Below are 7,879 nucleotides of genomic sequence, written 5' to 3'. Positions count from 1 at the left end.
TAAATCTCCTTCCTCAACTTTTCATACAATGCATTCTGCTTCATTTCACTCCTTGCTTTTTTCATGCCAAGCCTCTCTTCTTTGCTGAGTGTGAAAGCCCTCTTGTGCGGGACATTGACACCTATACCCCTTGCACGGCCAGGGTGCTCTTTTGTTTCCAGAGCAATTGAAAGAATGTCACATGGCCCTGAGTTCCTGTAGAACCTTCTAGGGATCTTGGAAGCCTCTAACATCACTTCATACAGTTTGGTGTCACGTGCGTCACTACTAGGAAAAGGCCTACTAGTGGCGCACCAGTTTTGCCTACTAATGGCGCACTACTGGTGCGCCACTAGTATTATATACTAATGGCGCACCACGGGTGCGCCATTAGTATCTGGTATACTAATGGCGCACCACGCCGTGCGCCATTAGTGTAGACGAACATGCGCCATTAGTATGCCTCCCAGGGGGCCATATTTACCCATGTGCTTTGGCATACTAATGGCGCACTGTGTAGTGATGCACCATTAGTATCCTTCGGCATACTAATGGCGCACTTTGAGATGATGCGCTATTAGTATGAATATTAGGTTTTATTTTTCTTTACTTTTCTGATTTTTGCACAGGTTACAAAACATATTATTGGACAGAATATAGATGCACCACACAGCAACAGAAGATTCATCAAATACAATAGAAGATTAGTCTCTGAATACAATTCATTATATTAGTCTCCGAATTCAAAAGACCAAACAAAGATAGAACATTACAAGTCTCGAGACCGCGAGTAGCGAGTTTGTCTTCACATTACAAGTCGATATCGATCATCTAAACTACCATCACATAGAAGAGAGCTGCGGTCATCACGATGAGCATCATCGCGATGAAACTGGTCTTCATCCGGTTCCTCCAACGCTCCCTCCTCTCTCCCGCTAGATAGCGGGCGTATCTAGATTCTGCCTCCGCCCTAGTGGTGTACCCTTTGTAACTGTTACCGCTGAAACGGTGAACCTGTCTTCGACACTCCTCCCAGTCGTCGTAGACTCCGGGAACCTTACCCTTGTACACGACATACGACAGCATCTCTATGCACAAGCCAAACAATAGACAATACATGAGCAATATATAAGTATGCAACAAAAGGATCGGAAGAGAAAAGCAAGACATTAATAGCACGATTCATGGTCCTACTAATAAATAGCATCGATTACATCTAAGTTGAACGACTGTCCAAACCAAAGAGACATACAATTCATTAAAGTTTAATTACAACATGAGCTAATCAGTGTTTCAGAACTACACATAGCATCACTACTTTCGACTCGACTCATGGGACCGGAGCGTGGATGAAGCCGGCGTCTATCGTGATGGTCATAAAATCGCGGGCGTTGTCAGCCTGCATTTGTAGTGTTGTGTCTATCTCATTGTTGGACAGTTGATATCTGAGGTAGAACTGCCCCGAGGTATGAAGGACATCTTGATGGATGATTTCCGCAAACTCCGACTGGATGCGAAAGAATTCTTATCTGATGTCTGCGTCCTGGATTGCCGACAAGCTCGCGGCCCAATCTTTGAGATTATCTGGTAGCAGAAGGTGATGATGGTCCCGTACGATCGCCCGCATGTGATGGAGGGCGTAGTAGGCATCCTTCTGACCGCCAGGCGGCTGCTTGACGTAGCAGAACTTAGTATTGTGGGCGAACACGTGCCTGCCGTACCTATGAACTGGCCTGGTGAAGGCACCTCCAGATTTGGCGTAGCCGGGGAGAACATCATCAAGAACTTTCCTGATATTTGTGTAGTCTATCTTGGAGTCACGGTTCGGGTCAAAATACGTGGCCATGGAATATTTCGGGCTTAAGAGGATGAGTGTGCAATGTGTGTCACTGCACAGAACACAGAATGTTAGAAAAAAAAACAATGGAAATCTAAGAAATCATATGTTACGGGGCGGTTAAGGGATGACTTACTCGGGAAAGTAAGACACGAGGAAGTTATCCTTATCTTGGTTTGCCAGAATGACACCTTCGAGGTGTGAACTCGCGACTTGGCGGTCCCCAGCGCTGCCCAAGAGCTTGGCACACATGTAGAAGGGGTCGACTATCACGATGTCCGGGGTCTTGTCTCTAATGATCCGCATCTCCATACTCAGCGAAAACAGCCGAACGAAGGTGTAGTGCAGCGGATGAAGGTTAAACATAGCAAAGATGTCATCGAACCGCAGGATGATCGTACCCCCGATGGCGCCATCCACAAAGCCCTTGCCCTCTGGCACCTTGGCCATGAAAACCGGGTATGCCACATCATTCTCTCTGAGACGCCGCTTCTCCAAAGAAAGAACACTGTCATGCAGACTCCACATAGCACCGGTTGCAGCATTGAGCATATTTGTCGGTAGCATCGCCCTACCCGCCACATGCACCCTCCTCGAGATATCCTTAGGTGAAGGTGGCCCGTCCTGAGCACGGATCGTACTCGGTGCCGGCTGGCTCGCACCGGCGCCCTTTTTAGCCTTTCGTTTCCTTCCCTTCTTCTTGATCTGCTATAATGGGACCGAGTTCTGCTCACAGACCGCCTTCTTGAGCGTGTTGGGGCTGATAATATTTTGCACCTCAGCTATCTGAGGCTCGGTGAAGGCGGCAGCTGGAGGCGTCTCTTGAGAACTGAACACCAGACGCCTATTGCAATTGGGTTTCTCCGCTGTACCAGCTAGATCGCGATCGTCTTGGTTGGGTTCTTGAGAAGGAGGCCCGCAGAACTCGTCACCGTACCCATGTTCGGCAAAGTACTTATCGACGTTGGTAAATGTACCATCGTCGTTGTCGTCGTCGTCTGGATCCCGTGCCATATGCATGTCCGGATCCTGTGCCATAGGGATGTCCGACATGTCCGGTAGCGTTGCGGCGTTCTTGCCATGGCTTGGCGCCGGCACGACTGGCGGTCTTGTTTGTGGGGTGGTGTCCCCCACCCCCAAACGAATCTGGCTCTTCGGCCAAAGCAGGGGCCAGCTTACGCAGGTGCTGAGGGTCATCTCATCTTCTTCGTCGGCCCCAGCGGGTCGAATCGGAGGTAACAGCTCGTCGCAGCCTAGCAGCACCCGAACCACTTCAACCCTATACACTGTGGGTGGCATCGGATTACCGTGGAACACGGGGTTGCCCGGTTGAACGATTCTGCCCTTGGCGACATCGACCAACTCGCCGCCCACGAAGTGCAGGAGAGTGCAAGGAACATCGGCGGCACCCTGCGAAAACATGTAGGGCGTCAGGGATGCCCAGTCAAAGGCAAGGAGATGAAGTCATCGGCCGAGAGGCTTAGTTACCGTGATGCCGTCGAGCTCGGCTAATGTCGAGGCACCGCCAACGGCGGGCGTGCAACTGACGGAGGGGCCGCTTGCTGGCGAGGTGCCGGCCGGCGTACACCCAGGTGCATTAAGCTCCAATGCCCGTGCCGGCGCCGGAGACACGAATACCGCCTCCGCCGGAGACACCAATGGCGCCGCATGTGCGTTGTGCGAGTTGCTGGCCATGAAGCTGGGAACCGGGGGAGGCCCCTGTTGGCCGCCCGCAATCCACGTCGTCCGCCCATGAATCAACGTAGGCACCATGGCGTTGAGCGTCGTTCCCAGTTGTTGTTGCACTTGCTCTTGGACAATCTCTGGAATCCGCGCCACTTGTGCCTTGAGTGCTTCAACCTCGCGCGACTAGCTTTCTGAGCTGGTCTTTTTCTCCTTTCGCCCACCAGCGGTATAGTATGATGACCATTTTGTGGACAAGCCTTTGCCGGCCACGCCTAGCTGACGTCGGCTTACTGAGCTTATCCTTGTTTTTCATTACGTTCAACGCCCTATTTAAAGGGGTGTCGAAAGGGGAGCTCTGAGACGACCCCGCGCTACTGCTTTCATTGTCCTGCGGAAGGAATGTGAACCATTTAGAAATATTGGGGATTAATTAGAATGCAACCATATGGAGCTAATTATGCGGTGGATGTATTCCTTACCAGAACAAGCTCAAGCGCCCTGGTCTTCGGATCCGTGGTAAGCTCCTTTGTTACCGGGTCCTCCTTGTACCAGGCCCTGAGAAAGTTCCTGGTCTGCTTGTCACGGTATTTCTCGAAGCGGGGCGGTAGGCCTTGCTCGGCACGCTCCGCGTCCTCCTTGTCCCATATAGGCTCCGCCACTCTGTAACCGCCAGGACCGAGTTGGTGGACCCCTAAGTTCAACTTCCGCATTTCTTTCCCCCACCGACTTGATTCGGAGGTTGCGCTGCTCTCGCACTTGATCTTGAACTCCTTGTAGTCATCTTCGCTCATCAAAGGATATTTCGCCTTAATCTTCTCATAGCTATCACCTTTTTCAATCATTGCCTTCACCGTGCTTTTCCAAGTAGACAGGGCTGTGCTCATCCTCGTGAGGGCGGCACCGTTCACTTTATTCCCTGAGAGGCGTGTGCTTGCAAACTCAGTGGGGAACTTGTATCGTTCGTGCAGCTTCGTGAAGAGGAGGCTGCGCAAATTCCCTCGGTCCTTATGCCTTAGGTTCTCGGTGTTGATCGAGACGATGCTCCAGAGAATGCACCCGAGCTGAACCGAGTACCCCTTGACTACGTGTTTGGGCGCCGTCGGATGCTCGTCGGAGTTCACTTCAGTAAATTCCTCCCTGACGGTGCCGAGCACGCTCGGGCGCCGGTCCTTCCGTTGCCTCTTTGGTTGGCTGCCATCTGTGCGTGCGCCACCATCATCAGTGGTGGCATCCGCGACGCCATCATCAGTGGTGTCATCCCCGACGCCGCTAGGGGTTGTGTAGTCAGGATCGGTGTCTTCCGCGACGTCCTCATAGCGGTGAGGCACCCTAAAAGCCTAAGCGTACATCATTTAGGTTCTCATTGCGACACTGAGGCACCCTAAAAGTGAAGGTTTTTCGACGCCGAGGCACCCTAAAATCCTAAGCGTACATCATTTAGGTTCTCATCGCGACACTGAGGCACCCTAAAAGCGAAGGTTTCATCATTTAGGGTTTGTCGACTCTAAGTTGGGCCTAATTATTTGGCTCTATTGCAACCTATGGTTTAATGCAGCAAGAATAAAGGGGCAGTTGATCCTACTTAATTAAGTACTAAGATACCCCGACCCATGCATTAGTAGCAAGTACCCCATATGTCCGATTTTTAGCAAAGTCATGCTAAAATTCAAGGAAAATTTCAGCATGACCTTTGCTGAAAATAGGACATATGGAGTACCCGAATTTGCCGGAACGAAAGTTAATCGACATTCCGGCAAACTCAAGGGCCTCTCGGGGTACCTGCAAAATCATCACGACACGAAGGTCGGAGACAAAACCCAGCAAACTAGCACCACAATGTGCCTCTACTTTCATATGGATGAAAAGGCCACAGACCATATGGTCCTCTGCTTTCATATGGACAAAAATCAGCTCAACTTGGACCATGACAATTTACTTTCATGGAGCATGTGCATTGAGTCCAGAAGCAAAGACTCTATAGTGAAATGAAAAAAACCCTTGGAAATATATTTATGATAACTCTGAATGGATCAAAAGGTGCAGATGCACTTGTAAAAAAAGGTATGCATTTGCAGCAGCTTTGTTCTGATGATGACATGTGCCTCCAAAACCTAGTACTGAAAGGTGGAAGCAGGGCAGGAAAAAAGTGCTGATGATGATGCAGAGATGGTTGGCTATGGCTGGCTCCATTGACACACACAATCAATGGGCCTCCCAAATTAAACTGGCCACCCAGCCAGCTAGCTAATGATACTAGCCCATGATTATGCCCTGTTTTTACCCATGCACATCTCTCTTTTCTTTTTTGTAGCCCAAGGTATCCACCAAATAAGATCAAATTAAAAAGAAAAAAATGGAGTTGTCTGCTTCAAAAAAATATGTTGTCCCAGTGTTGTAAGATGGACCAACTGTATCAAATACCACCAGAGATTATAGTTGGTAGCGATAATCAGTATCAAGTTATTCAGAGAAAAGAACATTTTGGGGAGCTTTTTTAACATATTTGTTATGGTTCCTGTGGCAACTCTCAGCTTTCATATTCTAATGATACATGGCCATTGTCATTGAAGATGTCATGAATCATCTCTAGAGAAATTCAATCACCTAGTACTAACAAAACATCCATACATTACTAATGAATTTTGTTTCTAGGTGACAATTAAAACCTAGTACTGAATTTACTAATGAACTGATGATGCAGAGAAGCGTAGGAACAAAACCTAGTAATGAATCAGACTGGACAGATCAAATGTGCTCTTGAGATTGAACGAGATCGATCTAGGGTTTAAGCGAGGCTCACCAGGAGACAGCGAAGACGGCGAAGCAGAGGCAGCGGGTGACGCCGGAGACCAGCAGCTGCGCGAGGAGGAGCACGAAGAAGGCGCAGACGCCTTAGACGGTGGAGGCGTCGGTGTCGTAGAGGCAAGAGGAGCGCTCGTCGTACTCGTCCGGCACCACCTTGCCCTGCGAGATAGAGAAGGGGCCGTCAGCCCCGGCGCAGGGGGGGGGGAGGGGGGGGGGGGGGGGGGGGGGGGGGGGGGGGGGCGTACGGTGCTGCGTCGCTGCTCGGCGCCGATGGCGAGGAGGAAGGCGAAGACGTTGAGGAAGATGAGGAAGCCGCAGAGAGCGAGGGAGGCCGGCGGGGGTCGGGGCGGCGGGGGTGGGGGCGCGGAGGTCGGGGCGGTGGGGGTGGGGGGCACGGGGGCGGGGTGGTGGAGTTCGGCGGGGGTCGGGGCGGCGGGGCGTGGGTCGGGGCAGCGCGCGGGTGGATCTGGCGAGGGAGAGAGGGACGAAGGGGATCTGGCGAGGGAGAGGAGGAATTAGCTAGGGGGAAGCTTACTAATGGCGCACCCCCGTCGGTGCGCCATTAATCTTTTTTTATATAGCAATGGCGCACCAGCAGGAGGTGCGCCATTAGTAATCTTTTTTTCTATAGCAATGGCGCACCAGCAGGAGGTGCGCCATTAGTAATCTTTTTTTATATAGCAATGGCGCACCAGCCAGAGGTGCGCCATAAGTAATTTTTATTATTATTATTTTTTGTTGATTCTAATAATTTTTAAGAAAATGAATATGAATATGAAACAGTAATAATTTTTTTATAAAAATAGTAATAATTTTTTAAAAAATATCATCAAATTTGTTATTTGAAAATATTTATGAATATGAAAAATATCATCAAATTTATTATTTTTGAAAATATCATCAAATTTGTTATTTGAAAATATAATCAATGTTTTTTGGATTTTTAGACGCATTCATTTGTGATCGGTGGAGCGGGCCGGAGAGGGTGCGGTGGGTCGGCGGCGGCGGTCGAGCGGGGGAGGGTGCGGTGGGTCGTCAGCGGCGGTGGAGATAGCGGGGGACGGTGCGTGGGGGGGGATAGCGATCGAGATGGAGGGGGATAGCGATCGAGATGGAGGGGGATCGAGATCGAGTGTCCTCATGAATATTCAATTTTTTTTCATATTGAATATGAAAAAATATCATCAAATTTGAAAAAATATTCATGAATTCAAAAAGTGCCCATGAAATTTAAAAATATTCATGAGTTCAAAAAGTGTCCATGTAATACAATCGAGAAATGAAGACTGTGATTTAAATACAGTCGATCTTAGCTAGCTATCTGTTCACAATCTTCTTGCCCTTATATCTCCGTCCGTCCTTTGTTGGCCTCGGTCATTGTACGTCTTCTCAATAAAGGTTTTGTGCTCTACCACCCAAGGATCGACCACGTCTATGTGTTGTAGCGCGACTAGGTTTGCTCTTTCAAAGTCAGTGAGTTGACCCTTGAAGTCGACATGCATTTCACGGCGACCCTCACGGTGACCCCATCCAGCGAGCCTGCCGAGGTGCCTGTTGATGGGCAGACCAACG

Source organism: Triticum urartu, chromosome 4, assembly GCF_003073215.2.
Source record: "Triticum urartu cultivar G1812 chromosome 4, Tu2.1, whole genome shotgun sequence".
Classification (NCBI taxonomy): Eukaryota; Viridiplantae; Streptophyta; class Magnoliopsida; order Poales; family Poaceae; genus Triticum; species Triticum urartu.
This window is presented reverse-complemented; position numbering follows the sequence as displayed.